Consider the following 22,822-nt stretch of genomic DNA (forward strand, 5'->3'; position numbering starts at 1 on the left):
AAAAGGCAGCATAAACGTTCTGCAATTCATAAACATAACAAAACAAACCTATTTTACCTCAGGAGTTACAAGCAACATGGAGATGAATTTGACGTGATACATTGCTATGCTCCTCTAGAGGACAAAATAACTTCCAGTAGTAGATTATCTGTGGCTGTTTCCGTTTATCGGTGGCGTTCGGCTGTCTGAGCAGCATGTTTTATACCGTTCGTCTTCATGCACTTTTTTTAAACCAGCAAATGACTGACTATTATTGTTTTTTAGGAATTGACCTGATAGCAATATCTCATTTGAAATGTTCCCTGCTTGTGTGGGAAATGTTTATGTTTGCATTTTGCCTCTGAAATGTTATCTTACACTTGTATGCCGTCGGTTTTTACTTAGTTTGTACTTCAATGAGTCCAATTACCCTGACGTTAGCTAGCCGAGTGGTTCGTTCGGTACTGTCTCAAATGTAACGTCTATTTAAAGTGTCTTTTGAGGAGATTTTGGGGTGGATTATTAAAGATTAATCAACAGTGTCTCCTTAAAAATCTGCTTCATTTGTCTACTCATACACCAGACTCTGGAGAGGATTTACTGACAGGGATGTGGCTGTCATATTGCTCATGATATTGTCATGTTATGATGGATTATTTGGTTTATTATTATTAATCATTTTTATTTATTGTCTTATTGGTTCTTGATTTGAGAATCTCTACATGTTTGGACTAGAAACAAGACAAAGAAAAGCATTTTCAATTTTCAGAAATCAAGATCTGATATATTTACAATAGGAAAAATATATCAATTATTATTTTTTGTCCAGCAAAAAAAATAATTGCAATAAATTGAAATATTCATTGGGGGATAACTGAGTTTTACTGCAGTTTAATACAAGACTTTTGAACTTTTATGACTTTTAAAGGCATAAATATTATACTCAGTGTTAATAAAGTTGACATACACTCACCGGCCACTTTAATAGGTACACCTCACTACTACCAGGTTAAACTCCCTTTGAGCTCTGGTGACTGTGGAGGCCATTTGAGTACAGTGAACTCATCGTCATGTTCACCAGTCTGAGATGATTGAGCTTTATGACATGCTGCGTTATCCTGCTGGAAGTAGCCATCAGAAGATGGAGACACTGTGCTCATAAAGGGATGGACATGGTCAGCAGCAATACTCAGGTAGGCTGTGGCGTTGATGCTCAATTGGTACTAATGGACCCAAAGAAAATCTCCCCCACACCATTACACCACCACCACCAGCCTGAACCGCTGATACAAGGCAGGATGATCCATGCTTTCATGTTGTCTGAGCCGAGCATCCGAATGTGTCAGCAGAAATGGAGACTCATCAGAGCAGCAACGTTATTTGAGTTACTGTTGCCGTTCTATCAGCTGGAGCCAGTCTGGCCATTCTCCTCTGACCTCTGGCCTCATCAACAAGGCATTTGCGCCCACAGAACTGCCGCTCACTGGATATTTCCTCTTTGTCGGAGCATTCTCTGTAAACTCTAGAGATGGTTGTGCGTGAGAATCCCAGTAGATCAGCAGTTTCTGAAATACTCAGAGCAGCCCGTCTGGCAGCAACAACCATGCCATGTTCAAAGTCTCTTAAATACCCTTTCTTCCCCATTCTGATGCTCGCTTTGAACTGCAGCAGATCCTCTCGTCCATGTCTACATGCCGACATGCAGTGAGCTGCTGCCATTTGATTGGCTGATTAAAACCTTGGGTTAATGAGCAGTTGGACAGGTGTACCTAATAAAGTGGCCGGCGAGTGAACCATGGAGCATAAAACAATTTAAAGAATTTTGGGAAATTGAGATTTATGCATGGCTTTGCAATCAAAAATTGGGGTCAAAATGGAAGTCAATGATGCAAAAAATGTGCATCTCTTTTAATTTATAATATTTTGCTCACCCCATTGGCAGATTATTTTGCTTTTTTATTTGTATTTTTTTAAGAAAAAACACAATTTAGCCTTATTAAAACTAGAAAATACTTCTTGATTGACGGAAATGCTGATATTTAGACTAAAAACAAGTCAAAAAAATCTAGCACTTTTACAGTGTACCCATGCAAAATAAGGCAAGCTATAAGAAAATCTAGTTTTGTGCTCACATATGCATACAGTATATGTATAGTTACTTGCCTTGATAATGGTTTAAAATCAAGTGAAGTGTTTTGCATAGTAATAAGTGTGCGTTCAGCTCTGTGGGATGCTTTCCACACACTTCAGTGTTTCAGTGGATCTTCAGTGTGTTTCTGTGATCAATAGCTCTGCAGTTTTGGCTGCTGGTGCTGTGTGTTCTATCTTCTGCTTTATTCAGAGCGTTTGGCTCCGGCTCGAGGTGAAGTATTGTTCTGCTCAGAGCTGTAATACTGTAATGAGTCTGACGTCATTAGAATAATTACACAGGAATCCTGCAGTGGATTTACTGAAGAAAATAAGAGCAAATTAGCCACCGTCATGCTGTGGGAATCTGAAGGGATTTATTGTGTTTTCTAGAGCCGTGTTAAAGACACACTTTAATAATGCACCACTGCAAAGAAGAATGTTCACTGCAGAGAAATGCTCTTCTTACTTAGAGTTTCTCTTGTTTCTAGTCTAAATATCAAAAAGTCTTAAATCAAGAAGCTTTTTCTAGACAAGTATCAAATGCTGCCCTTTTTTCAGAAATAAGTTAAAATAAAGTGAGATTTAAATTAAAGCAAGTAAAATAATCTGCCAGTGTGGTAAATGAAGTAATGCTGTCTGAAAGTGAAAGCCAGATTATTTCCTCACCCCACCGGCAGATTATATTCACATTAAAAACATTAGTGATGTAGCTTTTCATTAGCTCTTCATATATTTCCCTCAGATGGGTGTCGTGGGTTGCTGGAGCGTTGCTCTATGGTTGCTGATGTGTTTGTGTGCTCAGTGTTTTTCTGCTCTTTGTGTAAGTGTGATAAACTGATGTCACGAGGGCTGAGAAATAATTACAGGCTTTAGAGACTGTGAATGAATGCGCTGTGGATGTGATGACAGCCGGAGACATTTCAGCACTGTTCATTCACAGCGTGCTGGAAAATAAAGCTGTGTTAGAGGAAGATCAGATCTGACACACTACTGGTCTGATGGAAAACACCAGATCATCATCATCTCCAGTCTGAATCTGTCAGGTCTGAAACGACTCAAACACTGATCTCAGATCTGTCTCAGCTCAGACTCGAACACTGATCTCAGATCTGTCTCAGCTCAGACTCGAACACTGATCTCAGATCTGTCTCGACTCAGACTCAAACACTGATCTCAGATCTGTCTCAGCTCAGACTCAAACACTGATCTCAGATCTGTCTCGACTCAGACTCAAACACTGATCTCAGATCTGTCTCAGCTCAGACTCAAACACTGATCTCAGATCTGTCTCGACTCAGACTCAAACACTGATCTCAGATCTGTATCAGCACAAACTCAAGTCTGAAGCGACTCAAACACTGATCTCAGATCTGGCTCAGCTCAGACTCGAACACTGATCTCAGATCTGTCTCAGCTCAGACTCAAACACTGATCTCAGATCTGTCTCAGCTCAGACTCGAGTCTGAATTGACACAAACGCTGATCTCAGATCTGTCTCAACTCAGACTCGAATACTGATCTCAGATCTGTATCAGCACAAACTCAAGTCTGAAATGACTCAAACACTGATCTCAGATCTGTCTCAGCTCAGACTCGAGTCTGAAACGTCTCAAACACTGATCTCAGATCTGTCTCAGCTCAGACTCGAGTCTGAAACAACTCAAACACTGATCTCAGATCTGTCTCAGCTCAGACTTGAGTGTGAAATGACTCAAACACTGATCTCAGATCTGTCTCAGCTCAGACTCGAGTCTGAAACAACTCAAACACTGATCTCAGATCTGTCTCAGCTCAGACTTGAGTCTGAAATGACTCAAACACTGATTTCAGATCTGTCTCAGCTCAGACTCAAGTGTGAAATTACTCAAACGCTGATCTCAGATCTGTCTCAACTCAGTCTCGAATACTGATCTCAGATCTGTATCAGCACAAACTCAAGTCTGAAATGACTCAAACACTGATCTCAGATCTGTCTCAACTCAGTCTCGAGTCTGAAACGACTCAAATGGTGATCTCAGATCTGTCTTAGCTCAGACTCGAGTCTTAATCGACTCAAACACTGATCTCAGATCTGTCTCAACTCAGATTCAAGTCTGAAACGTCTCAAACACTGATCTCAGATCTGTCTCAACTCAGTCTCGAGTCTGAAACGACTCAAACGGTGATCTCAGATCTGTCTCAACTCAGTCTCGAGTCTGAAATGACACAAACACTGATCTCAGATCTGTCTCAGCTCAGACTCGAATACTGATCTCAGATCTGTCTCAGCACAAACTCAAGTCTGAAATGACTCAAACACTGATCTCAGATCTGTCTGAATACAAGTTTCTCGTTGTGGTTAGCCTAGAGCTACTAAAGCAGATATAAACATGATCCTCGAAGGGTTAAAGCACCCATTTCTAGTAAAGGGGGTTTGGAAAGCTCTCCAGCGTCTGAATGGCATTATGTAAGAGTCATCGTCTGTTTATATAACTGTGGCTCAGCGTGAAGAACAGCAGAAAACAGCTCCTCAGCTCAGAACACAGATGTGTAGAGTAGATGGAGGATCTGTCCACTGCGTGTTACTGTACACACACACACACACACACACACACACCTCTGCTATAAATACACACCGAGACTGACGGCTCCTGCAGCGCCACCCACTGATGGTGATGAGTGACTGCTGGTCAGCGGCTCATGCAGAGTTAAACTGAGCTATGAGAAATAAAGTAAAAGTGCAGCAAATCACAGAGAATTGTTGTGTTTTAAAATAGTCTCATAAAATAATTCTGTTTTTAACTGTTATTAATCATTTTTACATCAAATTCCAGAATCTATATGTTTTTAAAATTGTATTAATGTATAATATATTGAGTTATGTGTGTATTTTTGAAATTGTAACATCCTAAGAAACTCATGGTTGGATGTTTTGCGTGAATTCTCTTTAATAATATGTTGTCGACCTCCTGCAGTGCTGGACTCTGTCCACAAGAGGGCGGCATTCTTCAACTGTTCTGGCTTCTGCTGCTGCAGGTGATTTTCCAGTATTGATTTGTGCTCGACAATATGAGTTCTTCCATTATCCACCGTCATTTGCAATGCAGAGGTAAGCAGTTTTCTCTGAATGTCCGAGACTTCTGGTAAATTTGCAGCGTTTAGGAAAATCCTAGAACAAAAGTAACCCACAGACAACAGAGCCCAAACCTGCCATAAAGTCAATCAGCAGCATTACAGCAATCCTCTGGAAGGGGCGGTGGGTTATTGGGCAGCGTTGGGTTAAATACGTTTAGTCATTTTGCAGATGCTTTTGTAATGTGGACAAAACCAGTCATTAGGTTAAAATTTATGTGACGTTTTTTACCCAATATTGCATTATTTTCTAGATTTGACCCAATGTTACGACGACATTTTAAGACTTACAGTGCTTGTCTGAGTGTTTGAGCCTCTGTATTCAGTTTCTACAAAATGATTTACCCTCCTTTGAAATTCTAGTGAGAGACTTTTAATAAAAATTTTAAACCATAATTTTTTTTATAATTATTTTCTAATCAGCATAAAAAATAACTCTGCGTGTCTTGTTTTTTTCTCCTGTGAGTTGATTGGATGTAGTAAAGTAGGCGTTTCATTCAGACAGATGGGGAGAGAGTTTTGGGCAGAGTTAATACAACAGACACCTCACCAGCTGGAGGGGCGTGGTTAAATGTGTTGGCCACGCCCAGTACCTCAGTCGGGCGTAATCTGAGAATTTTCAGTTTTGTCTATTAAAATTTTTTGCTCTTAATGACATGCACAGATGAATATTTCAGCACATAACAGCAATGTGAGCGAACAACATCATGCTTAGTTTTGATTTCATCTGTATTTTAAAGTGATGGACTCTGAAATGCACGCGGTTATTTTTGACCACTGTGGAAATTAAAGATGGGAACGCTCAGAGCTCGCTTGTGTGTTGTAACTTTAAGAAAAATGATTTTAGAAAGAAATATGCACACACTGCCTTGAGGGTGCAAGCTGAGACTGCATATCTCAGTGATGCAATGTCAGACACAATGGAGCTAGTGAAGTCACTGTGAGTGGGTGGGGTTAGGTGAGCATATTAAAAAGCACTGCATGCAGCTCAGATTGCATCTGCACCTATTCATTCATTCATTCTCCTTCAGCTTAGTCCGTTAATTCATCAGGGGTAGCCACAGCAGAATGAACCGCCAACTATTCCACCTTATGTTTTACACTGCAGATGCTCTTCCAGCTGCAATTCATTACTGAGAAACCCCCATACACACTCACACACACTCATACACTACGGCCAGTGTAGTTGATTTGTTGCCCAATAGCGCATGTGTTTGGACTGTAACCGGAGCACCCGGAGGAAACCCACGCCAACACAGGGAGAACATGCAAACTCCACACAGAAACACCAACTGACCCAGCCGAGGCTTGAACCAGTGATCTTCTTACTGTGAGGCCACAGTGCTAACCACTGAGCCAGCGTGCCGCTCAACAAAGATTATTAATTTGTCAAGTTTTCCTCAGTAGGTCCAGTGTTAACCGTCAGCTCATGCGGCTCCAGAGTGTTTTCAGAGGAGTTGCATCAGACTGAGAGTTTGACTCCTGCATCCATCGACTGATCTGACACTCATTGAGCTGGAAGAGATTAATCCATCACAGAGCAGGATTATTCAGCACACAGCACAGATTATAGAGCGCAGCCCGTGCGCATGCACAGCACAATAATAACCACTAAAGAAACACAAGTGAAGCGTTTTCTGTGTGTGTCCGAGACTTCCGCTTGACTCAAGACTATAAGATCCATTATACTGTTATAATATTCACTCATTCACTCTCCTTCAGCTGAGTCTCTTTATTCATCAGGGGCCGCCACAGCAGAATGAACCAACAACAATTCCACTATATGATTTATACAGCGGACGCCCTTCTAGCCTCAACCCAATACTGGGAAACACCCAAACACACTCATTCACACTCATACACTACGGCCAGTTTAGTTGATCAGTTCCCCTATAGCGCATGTGTTCATAATGTTAGAATAATGAATTCAAACTATCATAACAGCAGCCAGTCTGCCGTGTCAGTCTGTATAATGGACAAGTAAAATAAGTGAATATGAATGAGACCAGAAGATACACTCATTAACATTAAATCTGTGCGCCTTTATTGTAAAGTATATAAATATAGCTGAGGATACAGCAAATGAGCATTGAGCTGCAGTAAATCCTCTGATCAATATTAATGCTCTCCACTCTGAAAGTCATCTTCTAGTACAGATTATGCAGAATTTTCTGAATTATTGACAAAGTAACAGCTATTTTAATGTACTAAATATGTCACAACTTAAACTGTCTTTCTTTTTTATTATTATTACTTTCTTTTATTTATTATTTTAAACCTGTTTCAAAACATTTGTTATTTATTTTTTAAATCATTTTAATTATTTAAAAAAAAAATGTATTTCTTATATGATGAAATTGAGCGGCATGATGGCTCAGTGGTTTCCTCACAGCAACAAGGTCTCTGGTTCGAGTCTCGGCTGGGTCAGTTGGTGTGTCTGTGTGGAGTTTGCATGTTCTCCCCGTGTTGGTGTGGGTTTCCTCCGGGTGCTCCGGTTACAGTCCAAACACATGCGCTATACTCTCAGAAAAATGGTACAATGTTTTCCCCAAGGACAGATTTTGTACCTTTAATTCTGAGAGTGAAGGAAAATGAGTGAATGTGATATTTAAATAACCTCGCTTTGCCTAGCTCACTGGTTCTCAAACTGTTTTCATCAAGTACCACCTCAGAAATAAATAGTCTCTCCAAGTAGCTCCATAATGAGCAGTATTGAAATACAGTAGTGTAGTAAGCCCAGTAAAGCAGCTACAGCACTGCACAGTTCTAAAACATGGCAGATTAATTAATATTATTAAGAATAGTTATTATTATCAGCAAACAAAATAAAGCGTTAATATTTAAATTGAAATGTGCTTTTAAGTTAATCAAAATGGTAGACGACTGTTCTTAACAAGTAAAAAAACTCCTGTACTTGAATGTAAAGTATTAACATTTAGTGACCTATTCATCAAAACCTGGAGATGTTGCTTGGACCTCATAAATATAGGCTATATGTTACCACATTTATATATAAATAATTTTTTTATAAAATTATTTTTTAGGGGTTTTTACCTTTATTGATAGGACAGTGGAGATATAGAGACAGGAAAGTGTGGGGAGCAGAGATAGGGGAAGGATCAGCAAAGGACCTCAAGACGGGAATCCAACTCGGGTCGCTGCGAGCACCTCAATGCTATGTGTCGACGCACTAACCACTGGGCTATTGGTGCCAACGATATATAAATAATTGTTGATCATTTTTGAACTCTATGTAGCATGTAGATATGACATATTTGATTCCTCCGCATACTATAGTGGTGCAGCTTCCACAGTTTGAGAACACTGGCCTAGCTCATCCATCTGAATGAAAATAATTAATAACAGCTCTTTGATAACTATAGACTTAAAATGCTGGGTTGTTTTAATTCAATGTTGGGTCGAGTGTGGGAAAATCAACAGTTTGAATTACATTATTAACCAAATTTTTCAAATAACCCACATTTGAGCCAGCATTGGGGTTTTTAAAATAGTACAGCATTTTGTAGAATGTAGGCAACATTTAATATTTAATATTACAGTTGTTTTTATTTCGTTGTATGGTTAAAATCTGCCTTTTTCCATTCCCCCCCCCCCCCCCCCCCCCTTTGCAGAGTTGACAATGAAGAATGAAGCACCTCATTATTAATTTAACAAAATGTACTTTAATATTTGGGCAAGTTTTAATAATGATGTGTAGCAGTGTGATGAAAAGTGCTGACTGGAGCATCAGAGCAGATGTGATCATCAGTCTGAGTGATAGCGCCGACAGCCAATCAGCGCGCGCCGAGAGAAGAGCGATTAGCATAAGTGGGTGTGGTCAGTGCGCTCTTCCAGTGCTGCTGCTCCACATCTCTGTGTTTCAGTGTGTGTGTGTGTGTGTTTGTGTTTGTGTCTTCATCTTCATCACTGGATTATTCCTGCAGCAGAAGACTAGAAGATCCCGACGACCAACTCACTCATCCAGAGGTGTGTGTTCAGCTCGAGCAGTCTGCGTGTGTGTGTGTGTGTGTGTGTGTGTGTGTGTGTGTCAGCGCAGACAGTGTCGCTTCATCAATGGGTTTATTCGCTGTTCAGTGCTGTCCTCCTCGAGCTCGTGTTTCTCTGTGGGTGTGTGTGTGTGTTTTCTGCGTGTGTGTTTCCGCTCATGCTTATGTCTGAAACTGACCCGCGCTAATACTGAATGACAGATTTATTCCAGACAGGAATGCTGTGCGCGCTCCCGACGCCACAGATGCGCGCGCAACATTCCTGACCGGCTCCAGAAGCACTCCAGTGACCATATTTGTGTTTCTCTGCTGTGTGTGTGTGTGTGTGTGTGTGTGTGTGTGTGTGTGTGTGTGTGTGTGTGTGTGTGTGTGTGTTTGGATCTACTGCTGATCTGATGGACCGCTCCTGGACCCTCTGACCGGTGAGTGTGTGCATGTCTCGTTCATGTCTTTCTCTGTAATTGATGTATGTGGAGTGTGAGTGTGAGTGTGAGTGTGACAGCTGCGCCACACACATCTGTGTCCTGATTCTGACCTCACACACAGCCTGTAATCTGCTGATCTGCTCCGGATTAACATCAACAAAAAACAGCTCAGATTGAACATCAAATCAGTGCATATACGCAGACTCAGACCTGTGGGGCATTTGGCATCTTCTAGATGAATCCTGTAGTATTTTGATCATAAAAATATGATGAACCTGTTGTGAATTAGAGCTCAAATGATAGCACATAATGTCATAACATTATAATAACAGCACACAATTATGCAATTTATTTCTAGAAATAATAATATCAGATTAAAGATGTTTTTGTGACTGTCTCCAGCATCTGCATTAATAATTTATCTTCAATTATTATTAACAGAAGTCTAATTTTCATTTTTTAGCATGTTTATTTTACTAATTTAAATAAACATTTGCATGAATCATCGATTTTTTTATATCATTTGTAAATACTTTATTATAAAAAATTGTAAATAATAATACAATTTAAATCAAGTTTTTTTTTTCAAAAAAAATATGTATTTTTAAAATTATTTACTTAAAAAAATATTATTGTTTGTCTCCGCCTTTTGAATTATACATTCATCTTCAATTATCATGGAAAAGAAATGTAATTTCTATATTATTTTGTATGTTTATTTTACTAATTTAAATAAACATTTGCATAAAACATCTTTTTTTGTATCATTTGTAAATGTATTATTATTTTTAAAAAGCCGTGATGGTAAAATTTTTTATTATTATTTAAAACCGTTCAAGTTATTTTAAAAAATAGTTATTAAAATATAAACATAAATACCTGTTTTTTTGTCTGTCACCACCTCCTGAAGTATTTATTCATCTTTAATTATCATAAACAAAATTAGAATATTCATCTTTTGTGTGTGTGTGTGTGTGTGTGTGTGTGTGTGTGTGTGTGTGTGTGTGTGTGTGTGCGTTTACTTTTCTGATTTAAATGAACACTTGCATGAGGCATCTGTTTTTGTATATATGTAAAAATCTATTATTTTTAAAAACTAACAAAACATATGATGAAGCAGTTTTGAATAATACAAATTATATCAACTTGTTTAAAAAAATATTTGGTTTTTAAAATATTAACTTAAACATATTTTTGTTTGTATCAGCCTTCTGAATTATTCATTCATCTTCAATTATCTTCAACAAAAGTCTCATTTCAATTTTTTAGCATGTTTATTTTAATAATTTAAATAAACATTTGCATGAAGCATCATTTTTTTTATATCCTTTGTAAATAAATTTTTATTTAAAAAAAACAATCAAAAAATAAGAAACGATTGTGAATAATAATACAAATTATGTTAAGTTTTTTTTAAAATATGTATTTTGTTAAATTATTAACTTGAAGAATTATTTTTGTTTGTCTCCGCCTTTTGAATTATACATTCGTCTTCAATTATTATGGGAAAAAAATCTAATTTCCATCTTTTTTAAATGTTTATTTTACTGATTTAAATAAACATTTGCATGAAACATCTTTTTTTGTATCATTTGTAAATTTATTATTATAAAAAAACGTGATGAAACAGTTTTGAATAATAATAAAAATGAAATGAAGTTATTTAAAAAATAGTTTTTACTCTGCTTACTAATTCAAATAAACATTTACATCAAACATCTATTTTTGTATGTATGTAAATAATCTATTAATTTTTAAAACAAAAAATATATAATGAAACAGTTTTGAATAATAACACAATTTATATCTAGTTATTTATTTAAATATTCAGTTATTAAAATATTAACTTAAAGACTGTTTTGTGACTGTCTCCGCCTCCTGAATTATACATTCGTCTTCACTTATCATAAACAAAACTCTATTTTTCATCTCTTTTGTACGTTTACTACTAATTAAAATAAACATTTGCATGAGACGTCTATTTTTGTGTATTAGTGAATAAATTATTAATTAACCACAAACAAAAACTATGATGCAACAGTTACAATAATACAAATACAAATGTAATTATGAGTAATGTATTATGAGTACATTATTATTATTAATGTACTATTATTAATATATACAGTGTAGTGTGCTAGTGTTAATAACTTAATAATCTAGTTTTATTTAGTACATAATACAAGTTAGGGCGTCACGGTGGCGTCGTGGGTAGCACGATCGCCTCACAGCTGGAAGTTCTCTGGTTCGAGTCCCGGCTGGGTCAGTAGGTGTGTCTGTGTGGAGTTTGCATGTTCTCCCCGTGTTGGTGTGGGTTTCCTCCGGGTGCTCCGGTTTCCCCCACAGTCCAAACACATGCGCTATAGGGGAACTGATCAACTACACTGTCTGTAGTGTATGAGTGTGTATGGGTGTTTCCCAGTACTGGGTTGCAGCTGAAAGGGCATCCGCTGTGTAAAACATATGCTGTAATAGTTGGTGGTTCATTCAGTATTAATGTACTAGTGTTAATATTCTAGTATTATAATTTGAATTAGTATATAATGCAAGTTTGAATTATAAGAAATACAAATTATATTTAAGTTATTGCAAAATAAAAATTAAATATTAACTTAAAGATCTATTTTTGATTGTCTCTGCCTTCTGAATTATGCATTAATCTTCAATTCTAAACAATATTCGTGTGTTTACTAATTTAAATAAACTTTTGCATGAAACATCTTTGTGTTATTTGTAAATATATTTTTATTTTTAAAAAACAAACAAAATACAGTTTTGAATAAAAGCACAAATGACATCAATTTATTTTTAAAAATTGTCTTTAAAATATGAACATAAGACCGTAATGCTGAGCTCCGCTTGCTGTAATTCCTGCGTTTGTTGTTCATCATCCCAATGTAGTCAGATGATCCCACAGTTCCTCCATGAGCCGTGTGTGTGTGTGTGTGTGTGTGTGTGTGTGTGTGTGTGTTTTGTTTCTTCACTTCTTGCTGTCTTTGGGTTTCCAGCTCCTCCAACTGGAGCTCTGCGAGATGCCAGATAATCAGTATTGATCGTCTGTTATGGTCACAGTCTGTTCCTCCATTATGGCGATGAAGTCCAGCTTGTGGATGGCTTTATTGAGCATCAATTATAGGAGAGTGTTCAGGATTGATCAGTTCTGCTGTCGGGTTATTTCAGAGGCTCTGATTGATGCCACACAGGTAGATACTGCTGGAATGGGGGTGTTCTGAGCTCCGCCCCCCTTGGTTACTGTTGCTAGGTTTGGCGTTCATCACATAACTCAAAGCAATGACTGGAGATTCATGCTGGTCTGTAGAGAAGCTCTTAAAGAGACAGCGCACACATTCATTCATTCATTTTCCTTCAGCTTAATCCTTTATAAATCAGGGGTCGCCACAGCGGAATGAACCACCAACTATTCTAGCATATGTTTTACACAGCGGATGCCCTTCCAGCTGCAACCCAGTACTGGGAAACACCCATACACACTCATACACCACGGCCAATTTAGTTGATCAATTCCCCTATAGTGCATCCAACTGCACATAACTCCACACAGAAACACCAACTGACCTAGCCGAGACTCAAACCAGCGACCTTCTTACTGTGAGACGATCGTGCTGCCCACTGCGCCACCGTGAAGCCACTATATTATATTATATATTGTATTGTATTGTATGGTATTATTATATATTGATCAGCTCGTCATCAGTGTTGTTCTCTGAAGATGAAACTGCTCCTGACGCTTCTTGCAGGCTATTTTAGTGTTGTCAAACACAGCCGGAGAATATTAATATTGTAAACAGGAGAACTTTGGGAGATGTTTTACATTTCTGTCTCTGTGGGAGACTCTGCTTCTTCATTTCTGACTGCTGTCTGATTTTCTGATTCTGATGATCATGGACTGTTCTGTGGTTAGTCAGTGGTTTCCATGTGGTTGCTATGGTGTTGCTATTGTAAATGGGTGGTTTTTAATGTGTTCAGAGTGGCTGCCAGGACGTTATTAATGCATTTAAATGTGGTTGCTAAGGTATTCAGAGCGGTTGCTATGCTGTAGTCAGTGGTTGCTAGGGTGGTGAGTGGTTGCCAGGGTGTTGTTATTGTAAATGGTTGGTTTTTATTATGTTCAAAGTGGTCACCAGGACATTTTAATGCATTTAAATAGGGTTGCTAAGGTATTGTGAGTGGTTGCCATGCTGTAGTTGCTTGGGTGGTTGCTTTTTGTGGTGAGTGGTTGCCAGGGTGTTGTTATTGTGAATGATTGGTTTCCAATGTGTTCAGGGTGGTCATCAGGTCATTTTTAATGCATTTAAATGTGGTTGCTAAGGTATTGTGAGTGGTTGCTATACTGTAGTCAGTGGCTGCTAGTGTGCTGAGCTGTTGCCAGGGTGTTGTTATTGTGAATGGGTGGTTTCTAATGTGTTCAGGGTGGTCACCAGGACCTTCTTAATGCATTTAAATGTGGTTGCTAAGGTATTGTGAGTGGTTACCAGGGTGTTGTTATTGTGAATGGGTGGTTTCTAATGTGTTCAGGGTGTTCACCAGGACATTCTTAATGCATTTAAATGTGGTTGCTAAGGTATTGTGAGTGGTTACCAGGGTGTTGTTATTGTGAATGGGTGGTTTCTAATGTGTTCAGGGTGGTCACCAGGACATTCTTATTGCATTTAAATGTGGTTGCTAAGGTATTGTGTGTGGTTGCTATGCTGTAGTCAGTGGTTGCTAGGGTGTTGAGTGGTTGCCAGGGTGTTGTTATTGTGAATGGGTGGTTTCTAATGTGTTCAGGGTGGTCACCAGGACATTCTTAATGCATTTAAATGTGGTTGCTAAGGTATTGTGAGTGGTTGCTATGCTGTAGTCAGTGGTTGCCAGGGTGTTGAGAAGTTGCCAGGGTTTTGCTATAATAAATGGGTGTTTTCTCATGTGTTCAGAGTGATCACCAGGACATTTGTAATGGTTTATATATTGTTGCTAAGGTATTCAGAGTGGATGCTATGGTGTAGTCAGTGGTTTCTATGTGGTTGCTAGGGTGTTGAGTGGTTGCCAGGGTGTTGCTATGCTAAATGGATGGTTTCTAGTGTGTTCAGAGTGGTCACAAGCACATTATTAATGCATTTAAATGTGGTTGCTAAGGTATTGTGAGTGGTTACTATGCTGTAGTCAGTTTTTGTTAGGGTGTTGAGTGGTTGCCAGGGTGTTGTTATGGTAAATGGTTGGTTTCCATTGTGTTCAGAGTGGTCACCAGTACATTCTTAATGCATTTAAATGTTGTTGCCAAGGTATTGTGAGTGGTTGCTAGGGTGTTGAATGGTTGCCTGGGTGTTGTCATGGTAAATAGTTGGTTTCTTATGTGTTCAAAGTGGTCACCAGGACATTCTTGATGCATTAAAATGTGGCTGCTAAGGTATTGTGAGTGGTTGCTATGCTGTAGTCAGTAGTTGGTAAGGTGTTAAGTGGTTATCAGGGTGTTGTTATGGTAAATGGTTGGTTTCCAATGTGTTCAGAGTGAACACCAGGACATTTTAATGCATTTAAATGTGGTTGCTAAGGTGTTCTGAGAGGTTGCTATGCTGCATTCGGTGGTTGTTAGGGTAGTCTGGGTCAGGTAAAATACTGAATGTCGCTAGTCGATCAGGGTAATCCTTTAATAATAGTCTTGTGTTCATCTGAATGTGTGTATCTTGTGATGACTGTGTGTGTTTTTATGTACAAATTGTCATCATTTACTCTCCGCCGTTCTTTCATCTGTCAGACATGAAAGAGGATGTTTTTTGTCCATGTAATGAAAGTCAGTGGGGCCTAATGGTGCCTCAACATTCTTCAAAGTATTGTGTTTGGAATGATGACTGTGTTTTCATTTGTGGGTGAACTGTCTCTTTAAGATCTTTCTGTCTTGTTATTGGACATGTTGTGTGTGTGTGTGTGTGTGTGTGTGTGTGTGTGTGTGTGTGTGTGTGTTTTTGTGTGTGTGTGTGTGTGTGTGTGTAACGGTTAAACTCGTCAGTATTTATCAATTTCACCATCGATCAGCTCACCCAGTGTGTCAGTGTTTGTGTGCGGCAGCAGGGCTGTGTTTGAGTGCAACATGCATGACTACTAAAGGACGATTACAGTGAATTAATACATCACAGAGCATCAAAGGCCGGCCAATCAGTGGTGATTTCAGCTCCATTACAGCCGTCTCTGGCCATTTCATCATGACTTCATCATCTCAGTCAGTGTTTGATCAGAAGCACACATGAACCCGTCTGTACTTCACTGGACATGTGCTGTAAGATGATGATGTGCTGTAAGATTAGCACAGTAAAACACTGAACACACAGCAGAACAACACCGAACTACAACCGGGTTCTTGGGTTGTTGCTTAGGTGTTTTAGTCAGTAGTAGTTTGGTTGTTTGGGTGTTGTCTGGGGTGATTGTTGCTTGGTTACTATGTTGTTTTGATTAGTTTCTAGGTGGCTACTACGGTCTTTGGAGTGTTACTTGGATGTGTTGTTGCTTGGTTGCTATGGTGTTTTGATAGTTTTTTTAGGTGTTAGGATGTTGTTGTTCTGGGAAGCTGTATTGTTTGTTTAAGGTGTTTTTTGTTGTTGTAGTTTGTTTGTTTGGGTGTTTTGGGTGGTTGTTGCTTGGTTGCCGTGGTTTTTGATAGGTTTCAAGGTGATTGCTTGCTAAGGTGTTTTGGTTGTTACCTGGATGTTCTGGGTGGTTGTATTTTGTTTGGAGTGTTTTGAGTGGTAGTGGTTTGGTTGTTAGGGTGTTTTGGGTGGTGGTTGCTTAGTTGCTTTGTTTTGATTGTTTTTTAGGTGGTTGCTTGCTAATGTGTTTTTGGTTGTTACTTGGGGGATCTGAGTTTTTATAGTTTTTATAGTAAGGTGTTTTAAGTGGGTATAGTTTGGTTGTTAGGGTGTTTTGGGTGGTTGTTTGGTTGCTATAATGCTTTGAGTGGTTTCTTTGTGGTTGCAATTTATTTATTTATTTTAAATAAATAAATTGATTGGTATTTATTTATTTATTTATTTTTTTGCTACTTGGGTGTTTTTGGTAGTTGGTTACTGTGATTTGGTTAGGGTGTTTTGGGTTGTTATCATTTGGCTGCAACTTGCTGGGGTGCTTTGGGTACTTGTATGTTGGTTTCTGTAGTGTTTTGGGTGTTTTTAAATGGTTACTGGGTTGTTGTTTTTTGGGTGTTGTAGTTAACCTGTTAGGGTGTTTTGAGTGTTTGTAGTTTGGTTGTTAGGGTGCTTTGAGTGTTTGTAGTTTGGTTGTTAGTGTGTTTTGGGTGGTTGTAGTTTGGTTGTTAGGGTGTTTTGAGTGTTTGTAGTTTGGTTGTTAGGGTGTTTTGAGTGTTCGTAGTTTGGTTGTTAGGGTGTTTTGAGTGTTTTTAGTTTGGTTGTTAGGGTGTTTTGAGTGTTTGTAGTTTGGTTGTTAGGGTGTTTTGAGTGTTTGTAGTTTGGTTGTTAGGGTGTTTTGAGTGTTTGTAGTTTGGTTGTTAGTGTGTTTTGGGTGGTTGTAGTTTGGTTGTTATAATGTTTAGGGAGCTTATAGTTTGGTTTCTAGGGTGTTATGTGGTTGTAGTTTAGTTTTTAGGGTGTTTAAGGTAGTTGTAGTTTGGTTGACAGTGTGTTTTAGGTGGTTGTAGTTTAGTTGTTAGGGTGTTTTGAGTGTTTGTAGTTTGGTTGTTAGGGTCGTTTGGGTGGTTGTAGATTGGTTTATCATGTGTTTTGGGTTCTTGTAGTTTGGTTGTCAATGTGTTTTAGGTGGTTGTAGTTTGGTTGTTAGGGTGGTTTTAGGTGGTTGTAGTTTGGTTGTTGGGGTTGTTTGGGTGGTTGTTAGGGTGTTTTGGGTTCTTATTGTTTAGTTGTCAATGTGTTTTAGGTGCTTGTAGTTTGGTTGTTAGGGTGGTTTTAGGTGATTGTTGTTTAGTTGTTGGGGTGTTTCGAGTGCTTGTAGTTTGGTTGTTAGGGTAGGTTTGTGCTTGTAGTTTGGTTGTCATTGTGTTTTGCGGGTTTGTAGTTTGGTTGTTAGTGTCTTTTAGGTGGTTGTAGTTTAGTTGTTAGAGTGGTTTTAGGTGGTTGTAGTTTGGTTGTCAGGGTGTTTTGGGTGCTTGTAGTTTGTTTGTTAGGGTGGTTTTAGGTGGTTGTAGTTTGGTTGTTGGGGTTGTTTGGGTGGTTGTTAGGGTGTTTTGGGTTCTTATTGTTTAGTTGTCAATGTGTTTTAGGTGCTTGTAGTTTGTTTGTTAGGGTGGTTTTAGGTGATTGTAGTTTAGTTGTTGGGGTGTTTCATGTGCTTGTAGTTTGGTTGTTAGGGTAGGTTTGTGCTTGTAGTTTGGTTGTCATTGTGTTTTGCGGGTTTGTAGTTTGGTTGTTAGTGTCTTTTAGGTGGTTGTAGTTTAGTTGTTAGGGTGGTTTTAGGGGGTTGTAGTTTGGTTGTCAGGGTGTTTTGGGTGCTTGTAGTTTGTTTGTTAGGGTGGTTTTAGGTGGTTGTAGTTTGGTTGTTGAGGTGTTTCGTGTGCTTGTAGTTTGCTTATCAGTGTGTTTTTGTGTTTGTTGTTTGGTTGTTAGTGTCTTTTAAGTGGTAGTAGTTTGGTTGTTAGGGTGGTTTTAGGTGATTGTAGTTTAGTTGTTGGGGCGTTTCGTGTGCTTGTAGTTTGGTTGTTAGTGTCTTTTGGGTGGTAGTAGTTTACTTGTAAGGGTGTTTTGAGTAATTGTAGTTAGGTTGCAAGTTACTGGTGTGTTAGTTGCTAGGGTGTCCTTTAGGATGTTGCTATGGTGTTTTCAGGTGTTCTAGGAAGTTGTAGTTTGGTTGTTAGGGTGTTTTGGTGACTGTTTTCTCTCGGGTTTGTTTTCATTGCACTCTTCTTTTTCACTCCGCCTGATGTTTTCCAGTGAAGTATGTGATCTCTGGTCCACCATCAGGCAGGATCTCAGGAATAATTACTGTCAGTAATGACTGACTCTACATATTGGCCTTGTGTTTGTAACTCGCGCTGAAGAATGAGACGTCGGCTGTGAAAACCCTTTTCTGAAGCACTCACAGGCAGTCACACATCGCTCTTATATAATGGACAAGAGTTTCAGACTGCTGGAGAATAAAAGCCTCCATCAAAGCGTCTGCTCATTCCTGCACTGAACACGCTGTGATGGCTCTCACTGCCTGCTCATTAGCTGAGTACACTACTCTCCCAAATATACATTCTTTTATTCAGCATAGACATACTGAACTGAGAGCAAGTAAGTGTAAAGACATGTATTACTTAAAGCAAGCTAATTTGTTCTTGAAGCATGCTAACAACACGCGTCATTATGCTAGAAACATGCTAACAACATGCTGATTAATGCTAAAATCATGACAGCAACATGCTCAATCAAACTAGAAGCATACAAACATCATGCTACTTTGTGCAAAAATTTTGATAGCAAGATGCTAATTCACACTACAAACATGCTAATTCATACTAGAAACTCTAGATCATTCTAGAAACATGATAGCTACATGCTAATTCATTCTAATTTATGGTAAAATCATGATGGCAAATGCTTATTTATACTAGAAATATTATTGTAACATGCTAATTCATGCACAAATTATGCTAACATGCTAATTTACATTAGAAACTTACAAGTTCACACTAGAAACATGTTAAATCATAACAGAAACATGGTAATAACATGCTTCATGGGGAAAATACACTAACATGCTAATTCATACCAGACATGTAATAGCAAATGATAATTTATGCTAGAAACATCCTAGCAACATGCTAATTTATACTAAAAACATGATGACAAATAATTTATGCTAGAAACATCGCTAATTCATGCTAAAATTATGATAGCAACATGCTAATTTATTCTAGAAATGTGCTAGTAAAATGTTAATTCATGCAAATTATGTTAACATGCTAATCCATACTAGAACCATGATAGCAACATGTTAATTCATGATACGAACATGCTAATATAATGTTAATTTGTGCACAAATAATGTTAACATGCTAATCCAAATTAAAACCATGATAGCAACATGCTAATTTATTCTAGAAATGTGCTAGTAAAATGTTAATTCATGCAAATTATGTTAACATGCTAATCCATACTAGAACCATGATAGCAACATGTTAATTCATGATACGAACATGCTAATATAATGTTAATTTGTGCACAAATAATGTTAACATGCTAATCCAAATTAAAACCATGATAGCAACATGCTAATTTATTCAAGAAACATGCTAATTCATTCAAGAAACATGTAAACAACATGTTAATTGATGGGAAAAAAATACGCTAACATGATAATTCATACCAGAAACATGATAGCAAATGCTAAGTCATGCTAGAAAGATCCTAGTAACATACTAATTCATGCACAAATTATGCTAACATGCTAATTCACATTAAACATTTCATGCAAAAATTTTAAACATGCTAATTCACACTAGAAACCTGCTAATTCATATCAGAAACATGTTAGCAGCATGCTAATTCATGGAAGAAATATGCTAACGTTAATTTATATCAGAAACATAATAGCACATGCTAATTTATACTAGAAACATCATACTGGCATGCTAATTCCTGCACAAATTATGCTAACATGCTAATTCACTCTAGAAACATGCTAAGTCATAGCAGAAACATGTTAGCAACGTGCTAATTCATGGAAATTAATACACTCATCCTTATTCAAGCCAGAACCATGATGGAAAAGTGTAATTCATCCTAGTAACATGCTAATTCATGCACAAATTATGCTAAGATGCTAATTCACACAGAACAATAAGTTATGTTGAACGTTACTTGGCCAATACTTTACTAATGGACAACTGTGACGTCAAATGGAAATGTGGCAGTGTCAGTGGTTCGGACAGAGTAACGTCAGGCTCGTCTTTGCTGGTACGCTGAGTCTCAGGACACACATCAGTTGTACAGTAAGAGCTGCTGTGTGTCGTGTTGAGTTCATTTAAGAAGCTCCAGATTACAGCTAATCGACCCGTCTGACATCCACAACCCAGCCGAGCAGCAAATGAGTTTCCTCACACACACACTGCAGCCGCTCGCTCCACTTCCACAGGATAATCAGTGTATGAGGAGGTGTGTTATCAAGCTGAACCTGAAGAACAGCAGCCAATCACAGCCAGAGCACCACCAGTGACTGACAGCTGAGTGTCAAAGTTTTTGTGTGTGTGTGTGTGTGTGTGTGTGTGTGTGTGTGTGTGTGTGTGTGTGTGTGTCTGTCTGTCTGTCCTTGTGCAGGTGCATGATGGTAAGGGCAGGCCTCATCAACATGCACAGCAAACAGCAGCACTGCACAAGAAACACACAAACACACACAGAGTCCAGCATTAGAGCAGCAGCAGTGGCACCTGATGTGTGTGTGTCTTCACTATTTTCACACCAGAGGAACATTTTAATACACAACATACTTATAATACACATTATTATTCTAGAGTGGGGTGCAGTGGTGCTCCAAACACATGCGCTATAGGGGAACTGATCAACTACACTGGCCGTAGTGTATGAGTGTGTGTTTGAGTGTGTATGGGTGTTTCCCAGTACTGGCTTGCAGCTGAAAGGGCATCCGCTGTGTAAAACATATGCTGGAATAGTTGGCGGTTCATTCCGCTGTGGTGACCCCTGATTAATAAAGGGACTGAACCGAAGGAGAGTGAATGAATGTGTTGTGGAGCTTTCTGTTTAATAAAATAATGCAGATTTTGGTGTGTGTGTGTGTGTGTGTGTGTGTGTGTGTATGTGTGTGTGTGTGTGTGTGTGTGTGTGTGTGTGTGTGTTATGGCCTCATCTGTGATTGCCTTCATCAGTCACACAGCTGCATCTCATCTGGCCCAGTTTCTGTACTTTCTGTAGACTTTGTATGCGTGTGTGTGTATGAGTGTATGTATGTGTGTGTGTGAGTGTGTGTATGAGTGTATGTATGTGTGTGTGTGAGTGTGTGATTGTGTTTGTAATAACAGAAAGCATCAGTTCAGCACTATGTGCTCTATATGCACTGTATTCTTAAGTCTCCCTATTCGTGTACACAGTAGAAGAAGTGGCGAGAGTAATGTGGCTCCGGCCTAAAATTATTAAAATCTTGATATAAAAATATTGTTTAATGATAACAAAGACTTAATTAATGAGTGTCTTCCTTCAATAGAGACTTTAACAACACAGAAAATCATTCTTGACATTAACCTGCTGGACATGTGCTGCAGATTTTATTTATATTACATATATTATTTATAATATTATAATATATGACCCATTTTGTGTGTGTATATATATATATATGTGTGTGTTTGTGTGTGTTTGTGTTTGTGTGTGTGTGTGTGTATGATGAATACAGTGAGCTGTAGATATTAGTGATGAGTCAGCAGTTGCTTTAACCCCGTGTGTGCCGCATTGATCTGATTTGAACTCACACTCACACACACACTCACACACACACTCGCACACACACACCGGCACCAGTGACCGAGGGAAGCAGCGCGAGACACCGGTGGGTTTACACTCCTTTTCGGCGAGACTCAGGTCAGACTGCAGTGTGTGTGTGACTGTGTGTGATGCGCAGGGTGAGTGTGTGTGTGTCTGCAGTCGGTCAGTCTCCGCGCACCGGGAAGCAGCAGCAACATCATAGCCGGTAAACAGCCGTTCATTCCGCTTTAGCGTGTGTGTGTGTGTGTGTGTGTGTGTGTGTATGATGACGGTAAAGCTACAGTATAATTTAATGTGTGTGTATGTGTGTGTGTCCTTTATGTGCGTCCGCCATGCAAGCGTCAGTAGAACAGAGGTTGAGTTATCGGTGTGTAATTTGACAGTCATCACACACACACACACACACACACACATGCGCGTGGCGGTGTGTAAATCAGCATGTATGCAGTGTGTGTCAGTAATGTCATCTCGCTTGTATTATGGTTGTGTTTCTGCGGTGTCACGTGATTATTTGAGTTTGGGAAGTTCGCCGCCGGTACCGGGCCGGTTTATGTGCTTCTGCAATGCGGTGGGTGTGGCCTGCGCGTGCACGCGGTCTGGCGCCGTGACGTCACGCAGGGCGCGCGGACACAGAAACACATCGGAGTGAGGGTGTTTCTGTCGTAATGACTGAAGAGCAGCAGCAGATCATGAGCTGAAACCCCCCGAGAGGGAAACACGAGGGTCAGTG

The 22,822-nt window shown here is 38.9% G+C and overlaps 1 protein-coding gene across 51 annotated transcripts in view; it reads left to right on the forward strand.

The window, feature by feature from the left end:
* The first annotated feature begins 9,087 nt into the window (after nt 1–9,087).
* epb41l3a (erythrocyte membrane protein band 4.1-like 3a) overlaps nt 9,088–22,822 on the forward strand; it is a 62,224-nt gene continuing 48,489 nt past the window's right edge. For 26 of the 51 annotated variants that reach the window (XM_073940294.1, XM_073940301.1, XM_073940306.1 and 23 more), the window contains exon 1: nt 9,088–9,207. The gene's annotated coding sequence lies outside the window, so the exon portion shown is untranslated. 51 annotated transcript variants of the gene reach the window in all.

This window comes from Danio rerio, chromosome 24, assembly GCF_049306965.1.
Source record: "Danio rerio strain Tuebingen ecotype United States chromosome 24, GRCz12tu, whole genome shotgun sequence".
Classification (NCBI taxonomy): Eukaryota; Metazoa; Chordata; class Actinopteri; order Cypriniformes; family Danionidae; genus Danio; species Danio rerio.